This window comes from Marmota flaviventris, chromosome 5 (assembly GCF_047511675.1).
Source record: "Marmota flaviventris isolate mMarFla1 chromosome 5, mMarFla1.hap1, whole genome shotgun sequence".
NCBI classification, from domain to species: Eukaryota; Metazoa; Chordata; class Mammalia; order Rodentia; family Sciuridae; genus Marmota; species Marmota flaviventris.
The window spans coordinates 42,316,013-42,328,396 of NC_092502.1; the positions used below are offsets into that span (position 1 = coordinate 42,316,013).

Sequence of the window (12,384 nt, forward strand, 5' to 3'; positions counted from 1 at the left end):
AAGATGAAAAAAAAAATGGGATAGGTTAGTTAAAACTCCAGTTCTCATTGGTTTTTCCTCCCGGTTTTCAGAATCCAAGGTCAGATGAACAAATGGAACACCCCTTAAAGAACAGTGGACAATGGAATCCCAGGGGCCCATAGACAGCACTCCCACTTTTTCTACTCATCAATGGAGGTGGAAGAGTTTGTTCCAAAAGCCGAGGCTTAACTTCACAGCTGGACCAAAGAAACAGTGTGGCCACTAAATATTAAGCATTATTTGCTGACATATAAAGTCATAAACAATATATTTTAAAGAAACAATAAGGGAGGGTGGCTCAATCAGCCCCAATGCCAGGTGTGGCATATCACTAGTGCCCAGAATAGCTCTTTGGAGCCTTCAAATCTCCTGGGGCTGATGGGCAGCCTTCCATTTGGGTGATACACAGGCTACTCCATGAGTGCTTTAGATAGAAACGCATCTCCAAACACAACCGAAAGACTTCATCACAGCTGCAGAAAACTATCTCTGGATACATTTTAAAGCAATTTCAGTCTGGCTTCCAATTTGCCACTCAATAGCAGCTCTGAGGTGATGTCACTTCCAACTGTTAAAATAATCAGAATTCTACTCTTTCATTCCAGCTCTAGCTTCCCCTCTTTCTAACCTATGTCATAATGATAAATGGCACTATTAGGATGGCTTATGTCCACAGAAGGAACCCCATCTCTGCATCATAAACCACTGAAATAGGGCCTGCAGTAACTGCCACCCTTCTCCCTTTAGCTGAAGCTGTTCTCCCGCAAAGCCACTTGGAGCAACTCCCATGGCCCAAGGGCTGAGTTCTGGATAGAGGACAAGTGTCTTTGGGCTGCCCATCAATCAGGCAATTATGGTGCCCTTGAAGTGTTTTGCACTGGCAGTTCTACACGGTGGTTAGCATCTGGATTCTCAAAAAAAAAGACAAGCTCAAACTCAGCTCTGCTACTTCTTCATGGCATGACGTTGGCAAGATATTTAATCCTTAAAGTCTCAGTTTCCTCATCTATAAATGGGTGAAAATAGAATCTACTTCAAGCAGATATTAAGAAGATTAAATGAGCTGATGATGCGTACAACTCAGTATAAAACCTGCAAAACAGGCAGCAATAAAAATAGTACCTATGACTACAATTATTATTTTCCCCAATAGATGAGATAATAGAGAACAAAATTACCATTGTCATAGAAATGTGATTGATCTTCAAGCCCTAGGTTTGGAAAGACATCCATGTCCCAAAAGAATCCATGAAGGCAGAAGGAGGATATCTTTTCTACCAAGTGAGAAATGATTCTCCAGATCCTCAGGAATTTGGGTTTGATGTTGAAAATGACCTACCCTCTTCTAAATGATGGGAAGTGAACAAGAAAGAAGGACAAATAAAGCAAAGAAGCACCCATTAATTTAGTTCTTATCATATGTCAAATGTGTTCCAGCAGTATTCGAGAGGCAGTAAGAAGAAGAAGGTCTGTTTGGTGGATTATATTTGAGGGTGACTTCACAGAGGACCAAATGTGCATCCACAACCCAGCCTTTGGGGCCATTGAGGATTCAGGCTGGAGAAGCCACAGTGCTGACCCTGGGTAAACCCTAGAGAAGAAAGTCCCACAAGGATCCTTTGAGATCACCTAGTTCAATGTGGTCCTTTTTACTAAAGAGGGAAACTAAAGCTCAAAGAGGAGAAGAGTCTTGCCTGAAGCCATGTAGCTGACTTGTAGCAAGACCTGGAGTGGCATTCACACAGCTGTGGAACAGCACTCAAGGATGAATCTCTCCTCCTTGACCCATCTCACTCCAACCTAGAATACTAGCTTAAAAATTCTACAGGGATACCCACTTGGGTGCTCTTGGGGTCTTCAATGTCACTCTGCTTTCACAGAAGCTGCCCACCTTAGCCTTGCCCCTCTGTTTGTAATAAGAAACATCATTTGCATTTATAAACCACATGGATTTGAGGTCTATCATCATCCTTCATCAGAAACAAAAACCTGACTCTTTCAGTGTTTATTCTGGACTGCTGGTAAAGGAATGGAGTGGGGGAGGGGACTTCTGCAACAGAGGAGCAGGCTGTCAGCATGGGGTTAATCTTAGAGTACATGATTCCTTCAGCAGAACACCTCACATTTATCATCATTCACACAGCAGATTGTCTGACACTGATAATGAATCAGCAAATGCAGGAAGAAGTTCTGGCATCTGGCAGCCCCTCTCCTGGGTAGCTAAAGTAGTTCTTGTTATAAGTTCCAAGAAAGGGACAATAAAGTCCAAAGAGTGGCAGCTTTGCTGGAGCAAACAACCGTGTACAATGATGCCCCAGAGAAAAGAAGCCTAACGGAGCTTAGCCAAAGGCAGGGGAGGAAGAAACAAACACTGAATCAGTGGCTTTGAGGAAAAGAAGAAGCCAACTGCCAATCACCCAGTTAATGACAAGTCATCTCTGTCTCTGGGGAGGCAGTGGGGTGAAGCTGACCAGTGTGCTCTAGAAGGCCTGGTGCACCCTAGGTGCTCAAGATTTCACTGTGGCGCGTGGATAGGTCTGTCCATGCTGATCACTGCAGTGGTTCCTCAGTAGTGCATCACAAATCCATAGAATGTCAGAACCAGAAAACACCTTCAAACTAATCTAGTCCAGCCACTTTATTGTGTAGATGAGGAATTAGAGGCAGAGGGAAAATGACTTGCAATGTCACAGAGGCCCATGGCAGTTACAACAGACATATGTGCCAAATGGAGACTGTCAAAGGAAAGCATTGTACAGATCCAGAGCCATTTCAATCTCCAGTTTTGGAATCTGTACTTTCATTACCAATATTCAATTTTATAAATAGAACTCCTTTGAAACACTGTCTCCATAGCTATCTACCCACTACCTTTGACTTCTCCATTCTAGAATGCGTTGGGTGCTTTTGGTACAAAGGCTAAGCCACTCTGGATTTTCCTAATTCTAAAGAAACTAGCATACCTGTTAGATTGGGACAAGTCCAGGTAGTCTTAACCTCAAAGATGTAGGGCCCTAGAGATGGCACCAAAAGCTGTGGTCTTTTTCCAGAGGCCAAGTGTATAAGTTTATGTATCTTTGAATCTAATAAGGTATAACTTCCCCTGATATTATATGTATATTTCAATCCCTGCAACTGAATGTGAATCATAAAAAGTGACCAAGCAGTCAAGGCAAAAGACTAAGATTTCTGACCCACAATTCTAATTCTTAAGTTGACAAAGAATAAAATGCAATGAAGAAATCTTGATGGGATTGCAATATCCCAGTAATTAGTCAACTGGGGTGACACAGCAATCTAGTCTGTAAGCAGGCCCTGTTCTGTCGGCCTTCCCACTCACCACCAAGCCCCGACCCTGCTTCAGCCTGGCTGGTGCTGAGGGGCAGCCTCACCTCCTGCAGACTGATGGTACCACACAGAAAAACCCCAAGCAACAAGCTCTCCTTCTCACGGAAAGAAGTCAGACACCTGAGATTTCACCAGCATTTCCTATTGCCATCTGTTAAACTATTTACTCCTAATCTTTTTTAAAAAGTCTATCAAAATTCTCAGCATTTATACTTTTCAAGCAAAAGAATGGTTCTTAGAGTAAGTCTGATCACAAGACTTCCAGGTTTAGAACCTCCATTTTCTCCTCTCAGGGTGTAATCTAAATTCACAGGTTCAGTGTTTCCTGTGCTCCCATCCCCTCAAAACAGGTGTATACAAAACAAACACACACACACACACACACACACACCATGATTGCCACCAATTATTGTTCCAGCCACATGTGCTTTTTTCTCCACTTGATACACCTTCATTTCTTCCCTCCAACCTCCTTTTCTCAAGGCCAACTCAAATACCACCTTCCCGGGAACCATCTCTTGGGGACCCCTTTGCAGGCACTATAATCTCTTGCAGCAGGGTCAGGCTCCTCAACTTATCTCCAAGCAAGCACCTCAATTCTACCCAACAAAGAATGAAAAGGCTACTGTTATTCTAACAAGGCATGGGGCACTCCTAGGCTGAGAGCTTGGGAGCCACCCTGGATTCCTCCCACCCCTGCTCTTACCACCTTCCCCATCATTCAGTTCTATTGCTTCCATCTCTAGTGGCCACATCCACTTGTCTCTTCCATGTGCTGTTCACATTAAAGTCTAAAGGACTTGGTAACTGCTTTATGTGCAGAGCAAATGTCCATTTCTTGTTCAAGCTTCAAATCCATTGCCCTCCGTGAAGCCCTTTCCAATCCTGTGACCTGCACCCCAGATAGAATTAATCATGACACTGTTCAAATTTATGTCTCATTAGGCCCAATGGTGACATTAACTACAGTTCATGTATCCTCCTCAACATACTGTGCACTCAAAATTATGATGACTGGGGTTTCATAATTTTGTGCTCCTGGTACTTGGAAACATGGTTAGCCTTTAGCATATGGACCTGCTCCAAAATAAGTGAACTTATTAATTTGAACCTTTAGAAATTTCTTCATTCATTTCCAGAAATTAGTAGTACTAACAAGAAGACAAAAATAGTATGTGATTTAAGAAACAAGAATTCATCAGGCTCCTTTTCTCCAGAAATCCTAATTCAGATTGGGAGAAATGACAATCAGCAAAAAAGAACTCTAGTGACAACTGGGAAGTGGGAAGAGAGGGCTCTCCTGTGCACAGAGGGCAGGACAGATACACACTATGGCAATCAGACTTTCCCCAAGATGCTTGAAGACCTCTGATACAGTGGTTCCAAGATGCCAACAGATATTAACCTTCAGAATTTGAGAGAAGAAATCAGAATTCCCAGGAATTCTTAAAAGTTGCTGAAATAATCAGTTTCTCTATATTTCTCAATGTCTTACATGTTTTTTTTTAAAAAGTGAGAAATATAAAATTTAGTTATATTTATAAAGAATTGCAGCCTAGAAATTCAAACACTGGAAGCTGTCAGACAATATCATTTGGTTGTACTCAAATAGAACAACATTCAGATCTTCTAACAAGTTAACGGGATCCCAGAGAATCATGTGCTGAAACTGTCAATTTAAGGACTTACTCTGCTCTAAAACTGCTTTTTTGGAATGCCACTCTGAAGACTTCCTTAAGATATATAATGCACAACACATATAGTTTTATTTATAGATTTAAAAAACAAAATTATTTAAAAAGGTAAAAAAAGATATGTAATGTAAGTCAATCTATTAATAGACATTTTATTTACAAGAACAACTCAATAGAGTGGCTAAGATCACATTCTTACAATAGTGACCAGCAAGACTGACCAGCTCATGACAACTCTCTTCAAGGTACACCTGTCCAGTTGCCTGGAAATGGGACCCCTTAACCTCATCTCCACGTGTCACTGTTTCTGGCCCTTGCTTTAAAGTGGGCCTAGTTGCTCCCCAGTCAGATATCTCCTATCACCAACCATGCCCAATTGCTTTCACACAGTTCACACAAGATCCCAGGACTTTTTGATGACATCGGTTGTGACCTGGCAATACACTTGGCCATTGTAGAGTGGTGCCATGGTAAGGACCCATAGCAAGAAAGTGGTAGGACAGCAAAGTTTTTTCAGCATTAAATACCTGTGCAAGAATAAATTTCCTGACATAATGCTGCTGAATTCAATTCAAGAATCTGTGTCCAAAATACTTTAATGATTTGGGGGAAATGGGAAAGAATGGTTGCTAAAAACATTCCAATTCTACTGAATTGTTGGCTTTTTTCTTTCAGTCAGTGAAGAAGGGTCATTCATTTTATTCCATATGTTTGTGTACTCTAACATGTTTGCATAACTCCAGGTAGTTTTATTCTTCATGTAAAAAGTTGGTGAAGGAATAAAGTGATTCCAAATAATAAAGATTATAAATAATGACAGTGGCACTCCACTTGCTTTGTGTAACCACTACATGCCAGTCTACATACCCTAAATGCATCTTCCTGCTTCCTCATACACAATGCCCATCTGAGGGTAGAGGCTCCCCATTCATAGGTAGAAAACTGAGGCTTACATAACCAGACATTGGGCCTTCTTTTCTGCCCTGCTTTTGTTCTCTCACCAGATCTACAAGACAGACCTGTCAGTGGAGGACCCATCGAAGAATGATCCCTTCCCAGTAATAACGGTGTTTGTTCGCTGGCACAAAGGGTCTGCAAGCATTTGATTTTCATGTTAATATCAAACTGCCCATTCAAAAATACAATTGAATTTGTTTACAAAATCAAAACTAATTGCTTCTAAAGCAGAGTGGAAGATACTCAGATAGCTGACATAGTAGCGTATTTTGAACCAGAGACAAAATAATGAACATTAATTGAAATGGAAAACATGTTAAACATTGAATAATCTGTCATGGAAAATGATGCTATAATTCCTCTGTTGTTAGGGTTATTTCAGTCATTATGCTAAGTCATAAAATGACACAGTAAAGGCATAATAGCCTATGTCATCTACAAATGCTGCTCTGATGAAAGGGACAGACTTCTACGCGACAGATTCTTCATTCTGTATCATGGGCTCAGGGGTCCCTTTCTTTTCCAAATGGAGAAGGTCCTAGACATGAGATCCTGTCCAAAGACAAGTTCAATTTTCCTAATAAGGCAAAGACAACTGCAAAAGGTGAATCATTACCATAAGCCAGGTAATGTCCCAAGTGCCACTGTATACTCAGTGGCACAAAAGACATACTGTTTACAGAAGCTTGACATTTAAAAGGACAAATATGTAATAATGATAACAGTAGCTAAACATTTATTGGGGTTTTCCTATGCTGCTGTTGGTACTATGGCCATTCCTACTACTAGTGATGATTAACATGACGGGTGATGTGCCCCTACAATATTCCAAGCATTGCTTTAAGCCTTTTCATGAACTGCCTCACCTACTTCTCCCAAAATGGCCCTAAGAGGGAGAAAAGTTATAGCAGAGCATGAGAAGCTGTTGGGGGGATGAGCTTGGGAGACATCATGGGCAAAGCAGATCTGCAGCAATGGGAAGGACCTACCCTCCTAAGGAGAGCTCTATACGTCAGATGGATTGCATCCACTGACTTAAGCTGGTCCGTCTAGGTCTACTACTGCTGAGAGCCACGGCTGAGTATTGATTGACAGGCGCCTCTGCCTGTCCGCCTCTGCCGCAACTTTTGAGTTCTCGCACTATTTTGGAGTTCTCGTGGGGATTTCCGGGGATTCCCCGAGAGTTCCCATTGGTTGGGGAAGTGCAGGAGGAGGGATTTCCGGGAGATATAGTTCCGGCTGGGGGTTCCTGGACAAGCCTCGTGGCGCGTTCGGGAGGATTTCCCCGGGAGCTGTGTGAAGTGTTTTTCTGCGTTTTAAAAATAAAGTTTGTTCCTGCTTCAGTGGCTCGTGATTTGTGCCCAGCCAGACTGCGGCATTTGGTGGCCCGTGCGGGGAACGTCTGAAGCTTCGGGGTAAGTGAAATTGATTGCCCCTAAGGGAAGGCGAGAGAATGGGTGACCATTTTAAAAAACAATGTGTTCTTGTTTTGATTTGTTTTGTGTTTGTTTCAAGCTGCCTATCCCTAGAATTTTATCAGGCAGATTGGGAAAAATGGTTGGCTCAAGGTTTGAAGTTGTTCGCCCCTGAGGAAGAGATAGAAATAGACCACAAATGCACATATCAAGAAAATAGGAAAATTGATACAACGATTTTTTGTTCCGTTTTTGTTTCATTCTGTTTCGGTTTTGTTTTGTGTTATCTTATTGGGTTGCGTTATCTTTATAACAGATTAGAAATTAGTAAAAAACAAACTGAAAGAGTGTTAAGTAAATTGTTAGAGGTTCAGACCATGGAGAAAGACATTTTAGATCAAGCAAAAGAGAAGGTCTCTCAAGCTAGTCAGACAGAGGAAGAAAATTTAAAGGAAGAAAGCTTAGAGGAGAAACAGGTATTAGGGAAAAAGCTACAACAGGAGGCTGCTACTAACACCGTTCTATCACCAGAGGGCGTAATTCAACCAACAGCACCCCCTATGGAGATAGCTGAGTGGCCCTCAAACCCCGTAGTTGATAGATGGGATCCTGAGACAGGACCTCAAAGATTAGCATGCCCTGTACTTGAGCAGGCAGGAGGGCAGCGAATTCACCGTGCTTTAGATTTCAAAACAGTGAAGCAGTTAAAGGAGGCTGTAACAACCTATGGTCCTCAAGCACCCTTCACTGTAAGCATGGTCGAATCCATTACCAACTTGGACATGACGCCAGCAGATTGGGCTAGTATGTGTAAATCTGTGCTAAATGGAGGACAATATTTGTTATGGAAGGTTGCCAATGAGGAATTTTGCAGGGAGACAGCTAGGCGAAATGCAGCAGCCGGTTACCCTCAAAGAAATCTAGATATGTTGTTAGGAAAAGGACCTTATGAGGGTCAACGGCAACAAATTGAATATGATCCTGGTGTATACGCACAAATTGCTGTAGATGCGGTTAGGGCATGGAAAACTTTACAGGGGCATGGAGGTTTACAAGGTCAATTATCTAAGGTAATACAAGGAACTAATGAACCTTACGCTGAATTTGTAGATAGGCTTATTCAAGCAGCTTCCAGAATTTTTGGGGATACAGAACAGGCAATGCCATTTATAAAACAACTGGCTTATGACCAAGCAAATCGTTGTTGCAGAGAGGTCATTAGACCATGGAGACATGAAGATTTAAACACATATATTAAATTATGTAGAGACGTTAATGAACAAGGGCAAGTCTTGGCAGCAGTACAACAGGCTTTAGATGCCAGGCCAAAAACATGCTATAATTGTGATCAAACAGGACATTTTAAAAGGAGTTGCCCCATAGGAGGAGGGTTTAACAAAGCTAGATATCAAACGAATAGAATACCGGGTATTTGCCCACGATGCCGTAGAGGGAAACATTGGGCTAATGAATGCCGTTCTCAAACCACCATAGAGGGTATTCCGTTATCAAAAAACAGACAAGGACCAAGTGTTTACCCACGATATCGTGGAGAAAGGCATCGAGCTCCATTGCCAAAAAACGGACAGGGGGGCCCAATGCTCCGGGGCCCACGACCACAAATGTACGGGGCACTGGAGGAACCCAGAAACACCATGGAGGAACCCAGCAACACCATCAGGGTAGTGCCCAGGACACATTATCCATCAGATCTCTCATCAGACGAACCAGAGGGAGCGCAGGGTTGGACATCTGCGCCTCCGCCAGAGCAGTACTAACTCCAGAGATGGGAGTTCAAATCATTCCCACAGGAGTAAAAGGACCTCTTCCCCAAGGAACAGTAGGCTTATTGTTAGGACGCAGTTCTTCTACGCTAAAAGGACTTATGATAAGTCCCGGGGTAATTGATCCCGATTATGAAGGTGAAATAAAAATTATAGCTAGTTCTCCAAAGGGTATATCAGTAATTTCACCAGGAGATAGAATAGCACAGTTATTAATAATACCCAGCCTACATGATAAATTTTCCAGTAGTACTATAGAAAGAGGTTCCAGGGGATTAGGCTCCACAGGTGTAGATTGGGCTATGCTGTCTTTAAATTTAGATTCTCGCCCCATGCTCAAACTAAATATTCAAGGACATGTATTTAATGGGCTGCTGGATACAGGTGCAGACCTTAGCATCATATCTCGTCAAGAATGGCCACAACATTGGCCGCTACAACAAGCCACTCAAACGCTTCGAGGCCTAGGAGTGGCAACTAATCCCCATAGAAGTGCAATGGTATTAGATTGGAAGGATCCTGAAGGATGCGAAGGAACTATACAGCCATATGTATTGGATCATCTTCCTATAAATTTATGGGGACGAGATGTCCTAGATCAATTAGGTTTGACATTAACAAATAACATCAATCCAAATGCGCCCACTATTAGGGCTAGACAAGGTTTCAGGAAAGAAAAAAGATTAGGAGAACAAGGCATAGCAGCACCCATTCAAATAGATCAGGGAATAAATAGACATGGACTGGGTTTTCAGAAGGGGTCACTGAGGCAATAAAAATTACTTGGAAATCAGATAGACCAGTATGGGTTCCTCAGTGGCCCCTGACTAAAGAAAAGATACAAGCAGCCCATGACCTGGTCAAGCAACAATTAGCGGAGGGACATATACAACCTTCCGTATCTCCTTACAATACTCCCATTTTTGTCATTAAAAAGAAATCTGGTAAATGGAGATTATTGCAAGATTTAAGAGCCATTAATAATGAGATGGTTATTATGGGACCTGCTCAATCGGGGATTCCTCAATTGTCTGCTTTGCCAAAAACCTGGTACGTTTTAGCTATAGATATTAAAGATTGTTTTTTTTCAATTCCAATTCATCCTGAGGATAGTCCACATTTTGCATTTACTATCCCTGCACTGAATCATGAAGGTCCTGATCAGAGATATGAATGGAAAGTACTCCCTCAAGGGATGGCTAACAGCCCAACTATGTGTCAAATTTATGTTAACAAAGCAATCCAGCCACTTAGAAATCAAAATCCTAAACTACAAATATTTCACTATATGGATGATGTATTGTTAGCACACAAAGATAAAAACACATTGCTAGAATGTTATGCCACACTTACAAATTTATTAAAAAATTATAATCTAGAGATAGCAATAGATAAAGTACAATTAAATTTTCCAATTAATTATTTAGGAGTTCTATTATCCTCAACCATGGTCCGTCCACCAAAAATTCAAATACGAGTAGATCAACTCAAATCACTTAACGACTTTCAAAAGTTATTAGGAGACATAAATTGGATAAGGCCTTATCTAGGCATACCAACAGGAGAGTTGGGACCTTTATTTGATATCCTAAAAGGTCCATCAGATCCAAATTCACCCCGCATGTTAACGCCTGAAGCAAGAAAGGCATTAAAAATTATTGAAACATATATGGAAAATATGCATTTGGATAGAATTGATATAACTTTGCCTTTATTATTTATTGTAATACCAACAAAAAATATTCCTACAGGAGTATTTTGGCAAGAAGGTCCATTATTGTGGATACATTTATCTTATTCTCCTAACACTATTCTTACTAGGTATCCTGAGGCTGTAGGACAATTAATACTCAAAGGAATAAAAGCAGCAAAGGGAGTGTTTGGAATTTCTCCCAATAAAATTATTACTCCATATACTATGGATCAAATTGATGAGTTAGCTAATGAGTTAAATACTTGGGCAATAATCATGTGTAAATCTAATGTTTCATTTGATAATCACTTACCATCTAATCCTTTGTTGTCTTTTTGGTCTTCGCATCCTGTAGTTTTTCCAAAAATGACAAGAAAAACCCCTATCATGAATGCTCCAAATGTATTCACTGATGGGTCAAATAATGGTACAGCAGCAGTAGTTACCCCTGATCAAACTTTTACATTTTTAGTACCCAAACAATCAGCTCAAAAGGTAGAGCTTAATGCAGTTTTACAAGCTTTTGTGATGTTTAAAGATTCTGTATTTAATTTATTCTCTGATAGTCAGTATGTAGTTAATGCTATAGTATCCCTTGAAGATGCTGGCAGGATTTCCCCTTCCTCTACTGTTTTCTCTTTGTTTTCTGCTATACAAAGTCTAATCTGGGACAGAAAAGATCCATTCTTTATAGGACATATCAGAGCACATACAGGATTGCCTGGAGCCCTTAGTTTGGGCAACGATTTAGCAGATAAAACTACACATGACATACATATTTTCTCTACACTAGAAGAAGCTACACATTTTCATAAAAAGTTCCATGTCAATGCTAATACTTTACAAAAGCGTTTTAAAATAACTAAGGAACAAGCTAGACAAATAATAAAACAATGTCAAAATTGTGTGACCTTTTTACCACAAGTTAATCTTGGAGTCAATCCTAGAGGACTGATACCTAACCATATTTGGCAGATGGACGTCACACACTTGCCACAATTTGGAAAATTAAAATATTTGCATGTTACAGTTGATACTTCTTCCGGATTTTTGATGGGCTCCCTTCATTCCGGAGAAAAAACTAAAGATGTTATAGCTCATTGCTTACAAAATTTTGCCACTGTGGGCGTTCCAAAACAGTTAAAAACAGATAATGGTCCTGGTTATACTTCTACCTCTTTTAAACAATTTTGCTCATCATTTGGCATTACTCATATAACAGGAATTCCATACAATCCACAAGGACAAGGCATAGTTGAAAGAGCTCATCAAACTATTAAAATGTACTTACTAAAGCAAAAAGAGGGAATTGGAAAGGGGTATATGTCACCAAAAGATAAACTTAAAATAACCCTTTTTACTCTAAACTTTTTAAATTTGGATTCCTCAGGGCTTAGTGCTGCGGAAAGGCATATGTGTCCAAAAAATGTACATAAGCCTAAGGTACTTTGGAAGGATATTCTAACAGGACA

The 12,384-nt window shown here is 40.8% G+C and overlaps 1 protein-coding gene across 1 annotated transcript in view; it reads right to left on the bottom strand.

Annotated features, from left to right (window-relative positions):
- Positions 1-12,384, bottom strand: part of Spock1 (SPARC (osteonectin), cwcv and kazal like domains proteoglycan 1) — a 495,655-nt gene that overhangs the window by 128,076 nt on the left and 355,195 nt on the right. The gene's annotated exons all lie outside the window — the stretch shown is intronic.